The following is an 18,664-nucleotide window of genomic DNA, read 5'->3' on the forward strand; positions in this document are numbered from 1 at the left end:
GAGAAGCCGAGATCACCAGAGAGCCCAGATCGAGTGAGGATTTGCTGGGGGCTGGGAGGCCTGCCAGCGTCCCGCCCCCCCCAACACCCCTGCCTGCCATATGCCTGGTGAACCCCAATAAAAGACCTGCAAAAAACCCACTGAGGACTCTGACTCCTCCTTTACCCGGTCTGCATGGGATCAGAAAACCTGCACTGTATCCAGTCCTGACCCTGCACTGCTGAAAACGATGCTATTGATGGAGGACAGGAATGAAAAAAACTGAAGAAAGGAAGCACCACAAGACCAGAAACCTGGCTGTAGGATAAATGGTTTTCAGGCTTTTCTGCCCTTCCACCATCAGGATTGCCTTGCCTGATGGGGCACCTGCAGTTGTTACATTGTTGCAAGCTGTCTGGTTTACTTCTGTGGGCCGTGGGAGGGGTATTGAGATAGGCTCCAGAGAAGCAGAAGCAGGAGAGCAGCAGAAGAGAAAAGGGGAGAAAGTAGCCAGAGAAGCCCAAAGTGAAGACTTGCCAGGGGCTAGGAGGCCTGCAGGCTTTCTGGCCCCCTGGCACCCCTGCCTACCCTGTAGCCACACTACATGTAAAGCTCAATAAAAGCCTAATAAAACCAATGCGGGCTCCAGGACTCTCCTTTACCCCATCTGCCGAATGATAAGTAACCTGCTCTGTGGCCATCCTGGTCCTACACTGGCTCTCACAAGGATGGGGGTAGAAGAGATTAGCATAACCATCAACACAGTTGTGGAAACTAGGATCCTTCTGCACAGACTACACAGTTGTGAAAACTAAGATCCTTTGGTGCCAAAGCCTAGATTACAAAGCATAACATCCAAGCAGGTATCCCAGGGTGCATCCAAAGGTAAAGATAGGGAGATTGAGCCCATTGTGGAATTTCAGGTCTTTTTCAGATTCTGCAAAGTTATCCCAAATCAGCCACTAACCCTAAAGCTTACAAGGAGTGGCCCCTCCCAACAGAAAAGGACTATATCCCTCTGCCCACCTGTGACAGATACCTCTCTCCGCAGGGCAGCAGCCTCCCTGCCTGCCATGACCTGTACCTGCCAAGGCTTCTCCTCACTGACTTCCCTCAGTGGAGGCAGCTCTCCTCAAGGCCGCTCGCCTGCAACCACGCAGGCCTCTCTCAGCAAACCTGTCCCTTTCGGAGCAGCTCTTCCTGCCCACCTGTGTCTATGTAAGTGTCTTACTCTTCTGTCTCTTGCCCTAATAAACCTTCCCTTTAAATATAACTAGTGTCTCTGTCCCGTGGAGAAACTCGCCTGGAGAATTCTCCATGTGTCGCTGAAATAGGAGCTCTGGTGAAACCTTTCCCAGAGTGACCCCAAGGACCCCACATTCTAAACCCACAGACCACAAAAACCACATCACTATCAATGTAAGAGATATAGACACAGTTGTGTATAAAAGGAGCCCTTGGTCTTTATTTTTTGTTTTGTTTTGTTTTGTTGATTTTTTTAAAATAAATTTTATTTTTATATTCCCCATACAATTGGAACCCCCTTATTTAGACCCCAATCCCTCCCCTCCCCGCCCCCCATCCCCCATAAAGTGTCTCTGGTTCATAGTTGTTTGTTGATTTTGATTTTCACTTTCTTATAGTTATTCATTTTCCTGGTCCCTTATTTAAGTTTTCTAGATTCCTGCTATGAGTGAGACCATCCGGTATTTTTCTTTTTCTTTCTTGCTTATTTCGCTGAGCATGATCCCTTCCAGCGCCATCCATGTTGCTTCAAATTGCATGTGTTTATCTTTTTTGAATGCTGAGTAATATTCCATGGTGTATATGTACCACACCTTCTTGATCTCTGAAGAGTAAATGCAAATGGCCAACAGGCATATGAAAAAATGTTCAACATCACTTGTAATCAGGGAAATGCAAATCAAAACTACCATGAGATACCATCTTACACCAGTGAGAATGGCACATATTAAAAAAACTAGCAACAACAAATGTTGGCGAGGATGTAGAGAAAAAGGAACTCTCCTGCACTGCTGGTGGGAGTGCAAACTGGTCCAACCACTATGGAGAGCTGTGTGGAGATTTCTGGACCTACTAAACATAGAGCTTCCATAGGATCCAGCAATTCCACTCCTAGGTATTTACCCAAAGGACACAGAAACATCAATTCCAAAGAGCACCTGCACCCCTATGTTTATAGCAGCACTATTTACAATAGCTAAGCTTTGGAAACAAACCAAATACCCTTGGTCTTTAAACTGGTGCTCAAACCTTACGGGGCTACCCAGGTCTGGGACCTCATACATGAATAATAAAGCTTCTGACCTCACCATTCCTGAAGTACTGATTGTTCTTCCTCTGCCTGGATAAAAGGCCAGAATTTATTTCTACAAGAACACTATGGAAATGTAACAGAATAAGAAATATTCAATGATACTGTTTCAGGTTTCACTTTGCAATTAACCTTGGAGAAAATACCAAAACACCACCTGTATAGTTTTAATGTAGTATCAAAGTGGAATATTTCAAATTGTCTGAAAACACTACTTCAACATATTTGTGTAAGGCAGTGTCTGCATAGTTATAGTAAGGCAGTGTGTATTTTTTCATAGACTTCAACCAGAACAACAGACCAAATGGAGAAGAAAATATGAAAATGCAAAGGTCTTCTAATGAGACAGACAAGAAAGACAATTGCAAAAATATAAAATGCAAAAGATCCACTCTTCTCATTGCCCCGATTATTTTCAGAAATATTATTTCTGTTAAGAACACTTTCTGTTAACATGCATTGGGTTATACATATTATTCTAAATGAAATAGTTACATGATTAAACACAGCTTTATTCCTAGGGTGGTAAATAGGGGTAGTAATACCTCATAAACAAAAGTATACTTGGCGTCCTCACTTATCTGTAAGACTTTATGCAGATTCTGAAAGGAAAATGACTGAGAAGCGCTGACCCAGTCCTTGGGCCTGGAATCAGGGAGACAGTGTGACAAAGCTCTGGGTGAGGAGAGGAGGGGGCAGAGCAAAGCCCCAGGGCCCTAGTCTGGTTCTCATAGTTCCAGGCCCCAGGGCTGTGTCTAGGGCAGGAAGGTTACTGTTGGGGATACCCCACTGCCCCCTTAGCCTCCCTTCTGTCTCCACCACCTGTGCTGGACCCTGGACACTTGTGACTCCCCCCCAGTTCTCAGTCCCCAGTGCCTGGAGGTTCCCAGAGAAGCCAATCAGCATGGCCCCCAGTTAAGTCTCTGTCCACCAGCCTAGAGTCAGAAGCTCCCCAGACCCCAGCAGTGCTGGTCATGGAGCCCCCAACCTCCTCCTGCTGCTTCTCTCCAGGGCTGTGTCCCAGGCCCAGGCTGGTGAGTGCAGGATGGGGAGAGAAAAGGCTTCTCTGGTGGAGGCTGTTGCCTTAGGCCCCTCTGTCCCCCCACGGTTCTTCTCAGTCCTAGTGCCTTTCTGTCCCTCCCACACTAGCTCCCTCTTCTGTCCCCCTGAGTCCCACTCCTTCTCCACCTGATGCCCCTTTTCAAGCTCTGGAGGCTCCTCCTTCCCTGAACACTTTCTCCCCTCATGCCCCATCTCCCTGGGACTCAGGACCCAGGGAGATGGGTCAGCCTGGCTTTCACCCCTTCCTGCCTCCAGGCTCCCACTATCTAAGGCTTTTCGAAACCAAGATCTCCCAGGGCCTCCGGTGGCACAGTGGTTGAGCTTCACACTGCAAAGCTGTCTGCAGGCTCTGCAGCACTGGTTCAATTCTACGCTGGCCAGGGAGAAGCCCACATGGCACAGCAGACCTCTCCTGTCTCGCCCACTGCTCCCCTCAGTGGTGTCTTCGGTCCGTCTGCCTGTTCTGCTCCCTACTCTGTCCCTGGTGAATCCTCTCACCCTCCCACGCTTCTGACCTGTACCACCAAGACCTCCCAGCCCAGCCTCAAGGAGCCCCAGCACATCGCCGTGGGCTACATGGACGACACACACAGTTCAGGCGGTTTGACAGCGACTCTCCAGGTCACAGTGTGGAGGTGCTGGAGCCCAGGGTAGAGCAGATGGGACAGGAGGATCTGGACAATGATACAGAACCAAAGACAATAGGCACAGAGGTTCAAAGCTCCCCTACATGGCTCCTGGAGGACCTGCGCAGCTACTACAATCAGAGCTAGGATGGTGAACAATGTTTGCCCAGGGCAGGTCACAGATCCATTCCACAGTGATTTCGAGAGGCTATGGCACCTGCCATAGTGGAGGAGGAAGTTTGGGCAAAGCACAAAATGAACAACCTGGAGGGCAGGTGCGTGGAGTGACTCCCAAGACTCCTGCAGATGGGGAAGGAGGTGCTGCAGCTCAGAAGTAAGAGGTGCTGAGGAGTCTTTCATCTCCCTGAGGCTTACACCCCTCAGGGAAAACGGAATCATGGTCAGAAAAGCGCCCCCTTCTGGTCAGAGAAGGAGCTGTCTGTCACATTTCAAAATTCTGTAGTAGAGACTGGTCCAGCGGCTCCTATTTTTTCTGAGGGACAGTTAAGGAATCCAGTTTCTCCTGAGAAAGAGGGGAGACCACCCCCTGAAATCACCCTGCATAGGATCCTTTTCACTGGCAGTCTTCTTAGGAACAATGAGTTTCTCCCTCAAGATCTTGATTTTTAGTCAGAGAGCATTTTTGGAGATCTCACTCCTGCCTGTCTGTGTCATCACCCTCCACCCAAGTCAGCAACAAAATGCTTAGAGACCTGCATCCTACCCCAGGCTCTCACCTACTCTCCCGGACTCCCAGACCAGGCTGGTTTCTGGGGTTTGTGCTTCCTTCTTCCAAGCATATTGTCCTGTCCATTCTGAGGATCGTCATGAAGCTGCTTCAGTGTCCATGGAGAAAATATAAACCATAAAATTTCAGATTCTTCCCACTCAGATCCCCAAAGGGCACATGTGGCCCACAACCCCATCTCTGAGCATGAGGTCACCCCGAGGTGCTGGGCCCTGGGCTTTTACCCTGTGGACATCAGCCTGAACTGGCAGAGAAATGGGGAAGATCTGATGCAGGACATGGATTGGGTGGACACCAGGCCTGCAGGTGATGGAAGCTGTGGTGGTGCCTTCTAGAGAGGAGCAGAGAGACACATACTATGTGCAGCATGAGGGGCTGCTGGAGCCCCTTATCTTGAGATGGGGTAAGGAGGGGGACTTGGGCACAGGGCCTCTTCTCAAGGGAATCAGGAGCCCTTCTGAGAACTTCAAAAGCATCATTGCTGACCTGGTTCTCCTTGGAGCTGTGCTCACTGGAGCTGCAGTGGCTGCAGCTGTGATCTGGAGGAAGAAGCACTCAGGTAGGGAAGGGACTGGGGGGATCTTGTCCACTGGGGGCTTTCAAGTCCGAGGGAGAACTTGCCCTGCCTGGTTAATGGGAAGTACCATCCACACACATGTTGCCCAGAAGGCATTTGGTCCAGTCCCCGCACTTCCTTTCTTCATTTTTCCCAGTCCTGACCTGGGTCTTTAGTCACAGTATTCCAGGATTAGAAGATTCCTTTAGGACTGCACGGGCTGACTCCTCCCTTGTCTCACATGATGATTCATCCCACAGGAGGACAAAGAGGAAGCTACACTCAGGTTGCAGGTAAGTGTGGGTCAGGGGTTTGATCCCTGAGGCCCTGGGGATAGTGCTGATGAAGCCATTCAGTTTCCATTCATGATGGTGATTTTCATGTCTTCAGATCTTAAGGCCACTTATTAGTGGCTCAGCTCACCATACAGACATTCACCTCTTCTTTTGACTTCAGCTGTGAACAATAATTTACATTGTGGGGTAGAATTGGAGGCTCATTCCTCCTTTGAAGGAAAGAGACCACAGTTATGGAAGAAGGTGACAGAAGAAAAGCACAGCAGCAAGCAGGAAATGGTTGTGAAAAATGAGAAATTAGGGCCTCCCTGATGGTGCAGAAGGTTGAGCGCAGCACTGTGTAGCTGTCTGCAGCCTCTGCAGTGCCGGTTCGATCCTCGCCAGCCACAGAGCAACCCACATGGCATGGCAGACTTCTCCTGTCTCGCCCGCTGTGCCCCTCAGCAGTGTATTTCGTCAGTCTGCCTGTTCTGTTCCCTGCTCTGGCTCTGGTGAATCTTCTCACCTCCCATGCATCTGGCCTGTGCCCCGGTTCTTCTGTGCATGAATAAATCTTTCAAAAAAAGAGAGAGAGAAATTATTCAATGCTGACTTTACAAAGACTGAGCACATTATTTTTTCTTTAAAGATTTATTTATTTTTACAAGAAATAGGGTATAGGCCAGAGGTGCGGGAAGGTGAGAGAATTCACCAGAGACAGAGTGGGGAGCAGAACAAACAGACGGACTGAAAGCACTGCTGAGGGGAGCAGCAGGTGAGACAGGGGTCTGCCATGCCATGTCAATAACTCTCTGGTGGGCCAGGAATTGAACCTGCGCTGCATAGGCTGTGGACAGCTTCGTAGCACTGTGCACAACCTGCTGCACCACCGGGGACACCCTGAGCACATTATTGCTCCATTATTAAATATTTTTAATGAGGGGAAATAATCTATATCCAGCCAGGAGACATAGCAATGACAGCATTTGAAACTCCACATTGAGGGCACTGCTGACAGATAGATGATGGTCATGGTGAGAGACCAAGAGAAACCAACCTCATGGGTAAACACCAGGGTTTGACCTAAGAGGTCACTGTGTCTTCCTAGCCAGTGAATCCATAACTTATATAGTCTCATCAATAATTTTTAAAAAGTTGGAGAGATAGTAAATTATTGAGGGAGCCAGGTAATATACCTTTGCTTTAACTCCCAAAATTCATTAAGGAAAACTCATTGTGCTTAATAGCACCAAGGCTCAGCACCATGACAAGGGAACATAAGTACAGGATTCAGGTGGTGTCTGGTGTCAGGAGTGAGCTCCGTCTTCCTGCTGGTCTGGCAATGACCACTTGTAGTACTTTGTTCACGGGAAGCCTCAGTATGACAGCAGGTCTGATGGAATTTAGTAGTGACTGTGCAAGTGACCCACTTCCTAGCAGGTGTGATGACACTGTCAACTCCTGACACACAGGAAGCTTCTTCTTTGGGGACATTGTGAAATGCATTTTACTGATGAATAGATAAACTGGAATTTCTTTATTTTTTAAGATTTATTTATTTATGTATACAAGAACTGGGGTACAGGCCAGAAGCGGGGGAGTGAGAGGATTCACCAGAAACAGAGTGGGGAACAGAACAGGCAGATTGACTGAAGTACACTGCTGAGGGGAGCAGCAGGCAAGTCAGGAGAGGTCCGCTGCACCATGCGGGTAGCTCCCTGGCTGGCCAGGGATCGAAGTCTTGCTGCAGTGGCTGAGGATAGCATCATAGGTTGTGTCTTAACCCCTTGCACCACCAGGGAGGCCCTACACTGGAATTTCTAAAAAATATCTATACTACCATGATTCAATCCAGATGTGGGGCTATTTAACTAAAGATTTTATGGCTTTTAATTTAAAACCATCATGAAATAATTGTAAAATATTGTGCATCTAAATGTATTTGGAAAGGGAACATTGATGGCCAAGTAGTATATTTGGCTGCTGGATTTCTACCTAAACTGATACATTGTGCTTTTGCTTTTTTCAAAGTGAAAAACCTATACTTTTCCTAAAAAGAAATAACTGCCAAATATTTATTCTTGTCACTGAAGACTGGTTTTTCTCTGAGTAAGATGTGGGATTACCAGACCTTTCTGGGCAGAGATTGACATGGTGCAACTTCTTTTTGGAAGCCTCCGTCTGGCTGCTGTGCAGAATCAAGAGGTGAAGGTGATAGGTGGGAAGATAAATGTGGGAAACTAGCACAGGTTCTAAGATGGAAAATTTGGTAGCTTTATGGGGTATGATGAGGAAAGTAACACAGTGTTTGGATCTGGATATATTTAGGGATGGACTTTACAGCATTTCCTAATGTAACATCTGGGTTGTGAGAAAGATGGGTCAGGATGCCACCCAACATCTCAGACTGTGAAGTAGAGATGTGGAGCCCTCGGTGACACGAGCAGGCTTCAGAAGTAGCACATTTGTGGAAATGGCATCCGAGGTGTTCATTAGGAGAGTTGAAGCTGAGGGTTACTGAAAATACAGTGATGGTGGCAAAGGTCAGACAAGCCTGGAGCACAGGTAAAATATGTAAACTGAGAAATAGATCTGGGAGGTGATATGATGTAAATGATATTTGTTGGGTGACCTGATCAGACCAAAGCCCCACTCACTGCACAGTCTGACCCCACGTGGAGAAGACACAAAGATCAAAGAGTCCCACTTCAGTGAGCCGAGGAGTCACTGGGATGCTTATGAAGACTGAGAAGGTCTAGAACAGAGCCCGAGAGTCTGTGTTTATAACAGCGCTGGTGCTGATGTGCTGCTTTCATATCACACTTTTAGCAGCAGGTCAAAACCATGACTCCCACCTGGCTGTGCGTCAGCCTCACATGCAGAGCATGTTGAAGAAGAGATTCCCAGGCTCCCTGTTCATCACTCTGAGCTGCTGGATCTGGGCGAGACCTGAGCGTTTGTAACATGCCCACATACATCCTGGGGCTCAACCATGTGGGTCTGCCAGACTTCAGTGGCCCGTTCAGCCACCATTACGGTTACCTGCAGTTCTGCATTCCTATACCAAGGTCAGAACGGTCCAGTCACAGTCATATGAGCCAAACCTTACAAGGTGACTTTCATACCAATCAAGAGCAGAAAGCTGGATCACTCTGGAAAGGGTGTGCATCAAGAGGTAGGACCGGGAACGCCCTGGGCGCTGAGGACTGATGTATGACAAGGGACCCCAGAGGCTGATCAGTGGAATGCCTTCTTAATAAGATTAGAAACATAGCCGGGGGTTTGGGGTCCAGTTTTCGATTACAACACTTGGTCACCAAGCTGATAACATAGTCAGCAGACTCATGTCCCCCCAAGCCCTTGATGACATTCCCGAGTTTCACCCATCCTTTCTCCTTGTCCTCCTAACGCACGTAGCTGATGCTCTATGATTATTCCACCAATAAAAACGGTCAGGATCTTGCTCGCAGCGGCAGCCTGCATTATGCAGCCTGCTCCACGCCTCCCGCGTCTTTGTCAGTGTGGGGTTGCCCGATGCCACACAGCCAAATTGGGATCCCCCTGATGTCGGTGATCAGGGAGCTGTGAGGACCTGGGAGGAAAAAGACAAGACATGTGCTGGGGGGTCTGTTTTGCTTTCTCTCCCAGAAGGCATATCCAGGTGGGCATGAGGAAGTGGTTCAGCATAAGGAAAATCTGTCACTATTCCTGGATGGATTTCTTACTCGTTTCATACAAATTTACAACATAGATTTTTCAAGTAAAATTTACTAAAGGCATTAATAGATACATGTGAATGTGTATATGTCTGTATATAATAGTGTAGTGTGTAACACTGACTCCAGATCCCTGTGGCTTACCCAGCTCTGTCCTGCCCCCTGAGTGGTGGGACGTGTGGGCTTTATTGGTGCAGCTGCCCCAGTGGGCACAGCCAGAGGCCAGTGGGAGCAGGAGTCTGAAAGGGCTGGCAGATGCAGTGGGGTTTTCCTACCCTGGCACCCTGTGTGTGCAGGTGGGAGCTGGTGGGCACAGCTCTAGAGGTGGTGGCAGAGGGGGAGTTTCCTGACAGGGGGCAGACAGATTTCAGGGGGCCCCTCCCCCAGAGCAAGCCAGGGTTAAGCACAGGAGCCCCTAGGGCTTGGCTCCTCCATCCCTGGCCCCTCAGAGGAGCTGCTTCTGGGCAGCACCAAGGCCGCCCTGCAGTGGGTGCCACAGGACAGCTTCGCTAAGGACCTCCTCACTGAGCTAGGGATGATAGCTGGGGGGCATCAGCTGGGTATGAATGGACCCCACCAGCTCTGGCAGGCTCCAGAAGGCCGCTGCTTGAGGACAGGGCTGAGGCCACCCTGACAGCTGTGGCCACTGCACCCAGCAGCGGGAGTGGCAGTGGGTGACAGTAGGTGGGCACTTTACCAGCAGCCACCTTCAGTGTCATGGAAATGGCGGCAACCAATCTGGCAGCAGAGGCTCTCTGTCCCCACACACCACCCCAGGGCATGCAGCCCACTGGGGCTACAGCAGCAAGGTCAGCTTTGAGACCTGTCATTGCTGCTGACTGTCCGGCACCACCTCCCGGTGCTGTTGCCTCCTTCCCTTCAGGCCCAGCATTCAGACTGTGGCTGTGCCTGCTGGGGTGATGCTCAGAGGGGAGCACCCCCTGGGAACACCTCCTGCTGCCACTATGGGTTGGGTCCTGGCCCAGTGCTTCCGGCTGTTCCACCAGCTCCAGGCCCTCCCTGACGGGACTGTACCACCTTACACAGGCAGCCTTAATTTGGGACTATTGGACACAGCGGACACTATCTTGGGTGACACAGCCGGCCACTGAGGCCTTAGAAACTCTTTATTTCCCTGCTCTCCTGTTTGTTAGAGAAACCTCAATGCTGTTCCCTGAGCCTGAGTGGTTGCAATTGAGCACAGGGGTGAGAACCACAGTGTCCTCTCCCCTACCTTAGCTCTGTCTTTCTGAGAGGGGACCAGGGAGGAAGGGCCCATACCTAGTAGAGGAATCTGCACACATGCAGGTTGCACATACATGCTACATGACTCATGATCTGTTTTCTTTGAACTAAAGCTCTTGTTTAAACTGAGATCCTGCCCTGCTGATGCCCCAAAGAGTGCCGGACACTGATGCCTTCTGATGTACCAGGGGCAGGATACCCAGGAGGTTGATGGCAAGTTCTGGGGCTGCTCATGACAGACACCAAGAGTGTCAGCTGTGACAGGCTGTTCTGATGGATGATTTGCTCAGAACATAAAGGTTTGTCAGCGCAGAGAGCCCCGGGAGACACACAGGAGAGAGGTGTGTGGAGAAGCCGCCTTGCTTCTTGGCTTTGGACTTGAACCAGGAACTTAGAGACGTGGAAGGAGACTCCTGGAAGAGACCCAGGGGGGAGACAGACCTTTCCCTTGTACTTTAATTTTGCTCCTTTTGGCCCAGACTTACTGGCTCCTTTCATCCACTTCCCAGGTCCCCACCTGAAGGTGCCTTAGCATTGGGGGACCTTTCAGGCCACAGTGGCCTGCTTTGGGCCAAGGCTGTGTGTTTGGGTCTTTACCCACGAGGGGCTGGGGAACTTTGGGTGTTTTATTCCTAATGTTATTTCTTCCTTTCTCTCTATGAACATTAATTCTTTTAAACTTCTTTCACACTAAGAAATAAAACTACAGTTTTGTCATGAAACTAAAGAAAACTACAAAACTTATGCAAAGCTGGGCCCATAAATATATCTTTTGATATATGATATATCTTTTTTTAAAAGATTTATCTATTCATTTACACAAGAACCAGGGTACAGGCTAGATGCGCAGGAGGGTGAGAGGATTCACCAGAGACAGAGCGGGGAACAGAACGGGCAGACTGACAAAATACACTGCTGAAGAGAGCAGCGGGCATGACAAGAGAGTTCTGCTGCACCATTTGGGACCATCGCCAGCCGGCCGGGATAGAACCGGCGCTGCAGAGGCTGCAGACAGCTTCACAGCACAGGGCTCAACCACCTGCACCACCAGGGGAGGCCCGATATATCTTTTTTTTAAAAAGATTTATGTATTTATCCATATAAGAACTGGGGTACAGGCCAGAGATAGGGGGGCGAGAGAATTCACCAGAGAAAAGTGGGGAACAGAACAGGCAGATTGACGAAGTACACTGCTGAGGGGAACAGCAGGCAAGTCAGGAGAGGTCTGCTGCACCATGTGGGTAGCTCTCTAGCTGGGGATCAAACTAGTGCTGCAGTGGCTGCAGATAGCTTCATTGATTGTATCTTAACCCCTGCACCACCAGGGAGGCCCTGATATATCTTTCAATAAAAATATATATATATAAAAGCTAACTGAAATATTTCCTTTCTTTCTCTCTCCCGAGGATGTAAAATGCTGTAAGCCATGCTACTCATGTTGTCTGACAAGGGTCCGGGCCGCACCCTGATTAAGTGTTTGCATCTCATCCTCACTCATTTTCTACAATTGCGCCTACGCTATCCCATATTTCAGGAACCCCTGACACCCAGGCTGTTGCGGCTGGTTTGCAGCAGTAAAACTTTTACTAAGTATTCTATTTTCTCATATCAAAATGTTAATTTGCATATATCCAATAAGGTTCTTTTTTCCCTTCTAGTTGACTGACTATTGGAAATATGGGTGTTTTACCAAGTGTTGCATCTGGCAACACCGCACTGATAAAGAAATGGGAGTCATGGAGCAGGCTACATAATGCAGCATGCTGCTGAAGAGCAAGATCCTGGCCTTTTTATTAACAGAATAATCATACAGTAGCAGTTGTAAGGGGAAGGAAAAAAGAAAAAGGGGAAGAAGGTGACTAGAAAATGTGCTCCACATCTATATTTTCAGGGGTTGTGAGTCTGCTCTCCAGGCACTTCTCATCTGCTGGTTGACTGGGTATTGTAATTGAGATCAGCCCACACAGACCTTCCCCCCACAGTGTCCCCGATGCTGCCCCGTCCCTGCCCGGTCCTCTCTGGCTCCCCACTGTACCCCTTTCCAACTCTGTCCCCTAAAGTCCCCATTTCCATCTTCTCTCTCTTTTCCAGGAACTTCCCCATCTTCCTAGTCAGTGCCCTGGGGGCTCTCCTAGGCCCTCCCCTCATCCAAGGATGGAGAATGTCAGGTGATTCCCAGGAGGAAGGCCTTTCGTCCTTGGAAGCAGAAGCAGAAACAAATTACAGGGACCCTGGGATCTAAGTTTCCATCCCAAGAGACTGAGGCAACCTTTATATTTGGGGATTTTCTCAGAATCTAGGAACCAGTTGTCATGTCCACTGGAGACTAAAAATGAGGACACTAAAACTGACACAGACTTGGGCGCCCCCTTGTGGCAGATTCCTGTCCTGCCGCTGCGAGCCCAGGGCCTGGGGAGGGCCTGGGTGAGCAGGAGAAAGGGCGGCTCTGGGCTCCTGTGCTCAGCCCTGTGGCCACACGGGGGCGCTGCCGCGCTGCTCCGGATTCTGGTGGAGCCGCCAGGATGGGGCGGGATGTGAATTGGGCAGAGTTGGGGGCTCTGGGGTCTAGTGTCCTGGGGTTAGATACTCTGTGAGGAGTCAGAGAAGCAGGACTCAGAGGAGGGAAGACTCTGGAGCCTGCCCTGTGTGTGAGGTTTCCAGCTTTTCTCCCCAGGACCCCTCCAGTCCCTGGATAACAAAACAAGTCCCTGGATTCCAGTCTCTGGAAAACAGGAAAGTGGATCATTTTTTCCTTCTACAATCTATTTAGTATTGAGGACATTAAAAAAAAATAACATTTAAAGAATACTGTTAAATTTACAGAAAAGTTGCAAAGGTAGTACAGTTCTTGTTTACCCCACACCATTTCCACTTTGTTAACATCTTGCATGACTAAAGTTGTTATTTATTTTATAGCTAATAAAGCAATGGTGACACAATTACCAAACTCCATGCTTAATTTCCTTGAATAGTGTCTCAGTGCCTTGGTCTCTCTCCTCACCTTCTGGGATACCTATAACTTTTTTTTTTTTTTTAAGATTTATTTATACATATAAGAACTGGCGTATGGGCCAGAGGCGTGGAGGGTGAGAGAATTCACTGGAGACAGAGTGGGGAGTAGAACAGGCAGACTGACTGAAATACACTGCTGAGGGGAGTAGCTGGCAAGTCAGGAGAGGTCTGCTGTGCCATGTGGGTAGCTCCCTGGCTAGGGCTAGAACTCCTGCTTCAGTGGCTGCTGATAGCTTCATAGGTTGCGTCTTAACTCCTTGCACCACCAGGGAGGTCCTGTGGAAGCACAGGCCGGCAATCCCGGAGGGTGCTCTTGGACTTAGGGTCTTGCCATTCAAAGGCAAAAAGCAGTTGATCCTGGGCCTCCCTGGTGGTGCAGCAGTTGAGCGCTGGGTTGCGAAGCTGCCCGCGGCCTCTGCAGCACCGGTTCGATTCCCGGCTGCTCCCCGGACACCGGAGGAGGGTCCCACATGGCGCGCAGACCTCTCCTGCCGCCCGCTGCTCCCCTCAGCAGTGTACTTCGGTCCTTCTGCCTGCTCTGCTCCCCACTCTGGCTCTGGTGAATTCTCTCACCCTCCCGCGCTTCTGACTGTACCCAGTGCATGTATAAACAAAACAAACAAACAAACAAATAAATAAAAATACATACCTCTTTAAAAAAAAAAAAAGCAGTTGATCCTGAACATCTATTGGGATACAGAAAAAGTCATCTTTAAGATCTAATATAGAAAACCATCCAAAGTCACCAGGTATGGCAGTTAATAAGGTGTAGGGATTAGGCACAGTCGGGATATAAATCCTGGACAATGTCATTAATGGCCCAAAAATCTTGGACAAAACGGCCTGTATGGGGTTTCCTCACTGGCAACATCGGAGTGTTGTATGGTGAGCGGCAGGGCCTAATGAGTCCAGATTGAAGGAAACTTTTTAACACTGGCTCAATTCCCCTCAAGGCCTCCTCCTTTAAGGGGTATTGCTTCCTCCTTGGGGTTTTGTTCCCTTCTCTCACTTCTTTTTTTTTTTTTAAAGATTTATTTATTTTTATACAAGAACTGGGGTACAGGACACAAGCGAGGGATGGTGAGAGGATTCACCAGAGACAGAGAGGGGAACAGAACAGGCAGAAATACACTGCTGAGGGGAGCAGTGGGCAAGGCAGGAGAGGCCTGCCCCGCCATGTGGGCATCTCCCTGGCCGGCCAGGAATCGAACCAGCGGAGCAGAGGCTGCGGACAGCTTCACAGCGCAGCACTCAACATGCTGCGCCACCAGGGAGGCCCCCTTCAATCACTTCTATCTTTATAGACTGTGCATTTTTCGCACGTCCTGGGGTCCCACCAGCCCATACCCATTTACTTACTCGTTCAATGATTTCTGAAGGTAAAACTTCACTTTTGGTGGAACATCTTGAGTAAATAATATCTGGAACTACAGAGCATGTTCTGGAGGTACCTGTAGGTGAAGCCTCAGATTTTTGGGTGAAAACATAATTCGTGCGTTAAGCTTACTTAAAAGGTCACAACCAAGCAGCGGGATTGGACACTCTTCCATGTACAGGACGCTGTGCTGGAGCTGTGTGGTGCCCAGCCGGCATCCAGAGGCTGTAAGAAGGCTTTCTGTTGTGGCCTTCCTGGGATCCCAGTGACTGCTGCGGTCTCTTTGCTCACTTTAGTCAATTTAGAATTCAGAACTGAGAATGTCGCTCCAGTGTCCACCAAGAAATCGATCAGACGATTCCCCCACAACGAGTGTTACCGGGGCTCTGAGGGGGTTATTGTAATGGGCTTCTTTAGATCTAGTGGAGCCCCCGGGCACCCCTATTCTTCATCTGAACCTTCTCCCTGTACTATCATTTGTCTCCTTTCCTCAGCTCTTGGCTCTAGATTCCTTCTACTCTCCGTCTTCCCTCCTATCTTCACCTGAGCCTCTACTCTGGGCTACCATTTCTCTCCTTTCCTCTCTCCACAGCTCTGGGTTCCATGTGCTCCGTCTATATTCCATCCAGTCACCCCTGGGTGAATCATCATGTCGTGGTGTCCTCAGTCTTCTGTCCTGTCTTCTGTCATTACCTCTGCCGCATCCCTGTAATCTGGGACAGCTGCACTTCCAATGTCCCTCTTCCCTGCAGTGAGCACACTGATTTCTCCCTAGGGGTTCTCTTCTCCTGGGTTCACTTCTGGGTTCACGTCTCAGTCTGTGACTGTTTCCCTGAACCCCTGTCCTGTGCTCTCTTTGTACGAAAACAGTCACAGGTTTCGGTCTCCTGTCCTGTCTATTATTATAAACCCTAAATGTCCACTACCTGGGACGGACTCATCTCTGTGACGCCGTCCACCTTTGCTTACTTTCTCCTTATGTCTGGGGCACTATGTGTGATGAACGCCATAGTGATCAGACGAGCATTTTCTGGGGCATCTGGGTTAGTATCCGTGGGGTTGGTTCACGTCTGAATAATTCTCTCAAGGAACTTCAATGGGTTCTCGTTAGCTCCTTGTTCAAGTTGTAATATTTTGTTAATTTTTTTTTGCTTGGGGACTCCCTGCTGCAGTCCTACCAGTAAACATTTTTTGTAGAGCTCTAACATCGCCATTCCTCCATTGTTGGGGTCCCATTCAGGATCTACCACTATGGCTCTGGGGACAACCATCTCTGGCTCTGGGGATTCTCTGTCCTGTTGGTGGAGACAGTCAGCCTCCTCCCTGGCTTTCCTGAAAACCATTCTCTGCTTGTGCAGAGTCAGCAAAGTTTGAGGCATGGACTGTATGTCTGCCCAGTTAGAGCGGTGGGGGAGGAACACAGAGGTAAACAAGTTCGCCATCCTCTTAGCAGCCTGCCGATATGAGGGGACAGAGCTCCTCCAAGTTAGGAGGTCCGCGGTGCTTAAGGGATGGTGTGACCAAAAGTACCCAGCAGGTCGCCCATGTTCATTTAAGCCACCCATCGGCATCTGTCAGAGAGGAAATTGTCCTGCTTCAGGGTGACTCTTCCTGCCAAAGTGGGTGCCCCATCTAGTGTGGGGGGAGATGCCTTTTTTTTTTCTTCCCTGGAGGGCAGTGGAGGCTGTGAAACCTCTGGAGTCTGCGTGGGAGGGGCCTTGTCACACGGAAACGGTGTTTGTCCTGATGTGTTTAAGGTGTTTAACACGTGATAATCCTCCTCTTCTAACTCTGCCCTCTTGCAGTCCTCATGGGAAGGGGAAGGTTTATCCCTTCTCTGTGCCATCAGCTGAACCTCTGCCATATCCAATTTATGGAGGGCAGCCTGTAGCTGGTCCTGCATACTTTTAAAAGCTTGATCCTGCATGCTTTTAAAAGCTGACTCAAAAACACTACGGTTTTCATCCCTCATACTCTTAATAGTTAAATCAAGAGCCTGATTTTGTTGTTGCATAGCTAAGCTAAGAGCCTGAATTTGTTGTTGCATGGCTAAGTTAAGAGCCTGAATGTGTTGTTGCACATTCTCAGTATGTGAAGTAGAATATCTACCTCTCATGGAAACAAGAATGTAGCAAATGGCACTTATGCACATTACCAAAAAAAAAAAACCCAGAAGCAAAGATTGTAAAGTAGGGATGGCTTGTAAACCACCCACATATGTGTACAGGAGTAAAAAAAATGTACCATATACCAGGTTTTATCAAATTATGTACATTTATAAAACTGGTGATAATATTTAATGGAAAAAGGCTACTTAAACTCAAGGCTGGAAAAAACTGAAAGAACTCAAAGTAGGGATAAAACTGCTTAAGCTCATGGTTGAGGCCGGGCTTTACTAAAAAATACACCCACAAGAGAGAGCTGTACACAAGGGGGAAAAAAAGCAGACTTTTCAAGACCTGAGACAAAGATTACACCATGCATCCTGCAGACCCAGTGGCACTTGCAGTGACCATCGCAAGGAAAGTTACTTTGGGCTGGTCAACCAGAGGTGTAACCTGGTCAACCACGTTGAACACCAAACTTTTACAGGACAACCCCCATATGAAATGGGTTGTGTGACTGGGTCCTCACCTGCGCGCTTAAAAGGGCCTTATTAAGACTTGACTGCAGGCACACACAAATGGTTAATAAAAGGTTTATTTACAAAAGAAGGAGAAATTTAGAAATGAATAACTCAGGGAGAAAAAGAGGGAGATAAATTCATGAATGCGTCCTACAAGTTCTGCTGACCTGGAATCCCAATGGCACACTGAGAGCTGGCGACGAGCCAAGAGCCATGTGCGGCCAACACAAGCCCATGTGTCAGGTTTCATACCAAATCTGGCAGCTTAACCCCACCCTCAGGTCCCAGCAACCCTCTCTGTGGTGATGAAGGGATTTGTCATTCCCAGTGTCCTGATGGCTTTGGTCTGGAGTGGGGGTGGAGTCCACAAAGCCTGTATGAAGCTTGCTCAGGACATCCTGTCCCCCTAACATTGTCACTATACTTTTTATTTTGTAATAAAAGTTTTCATAAAAATATTTTATTCCTATTAACATGTAGGGTTGATAATATCGTTCTAAATGAATAAGTATTTTTTAATTTTCGATCTCTAGTATGGCAAATATTGATAGATATAATCCACAAAATTATCGTGGATCCTCATTCATCTGTGAGAGTGTATTCAGATCATAAAGACAAAAATTTTGAGAATCGCTGATTTAAACAGACCCTGGTACTCAGAGAGACGGTGTGAGAAAGGCTCCTCAATGCAGAAGCAAAGACGCCAGAGCCAAGAGCCACCTGCAGGAGGGTCGGTCGGGACCCACTCCCAGCTCTCAGGCTGGTTCTCAGGGCTTCAGGCCTCAGGACAGTGTTTGGGTGGGGAGCCAAGCGCAGGGAATATTCATCTCCACTTTGCTCTGTCACAGGCTGCGCCAAGTCCTTCACCCTGTACATGCCCAGCTCTAATTCCCTGTACACGACCATCCGCATAAGTCAGTCAGCGTCAAGGTTTTCGGGGTGTAAGTCTGCACTGGGTTTTGGAGTCTTCCCAGACCAGGAGGATCCGGAATATGCCGCCCCCAACCTTCCTCCTGCTGCTGTCCGGGGCCCTGGTCGTGACTGAGACCTGGGCAGGTGAGTGCGAAGTTCGGAGGGGAAAAGTTCGGAGGAGAAAAGTCCTTCCAGGC

General features: G+C 48.8%; 1 pseudogene across 1 annotated transcript in view; it reads right to left on the reverse strand.

The window, feature by feature from the left end:
• The window catches only part of LOC311188335 (class I histocompatibility antigen, Gogo-C*0101/C*0102 alpha chain-like), a 129,419-nt pseudogene extending 110,958 nt beyond the window's left edge, over positions 1–18,461 (reverse strand). The window contains exon 1 of the transcript in view: positions 18,389–18,461. The product of the transcript in view is annotated as a class I histocompatibility antigen, Gogo-C*0101/C*0102 alpha chain-like (transcript). The remainder of the gene's footprint in view (positions 1–18,388) is intronic.
• Positions 18,462–18,664: the final 203 nt, after the last annotated feature.

This window comes from Talpa europaea (assembly GCF_964194135.1).
Source record: "Talpa europaea genome assembly, chromosome: 2".
NCBI lineage: Eukaryota > Metazoa > Chordata > Mammalia > Eulipotyphla > Talpidae > Talpa > Talpa europaea.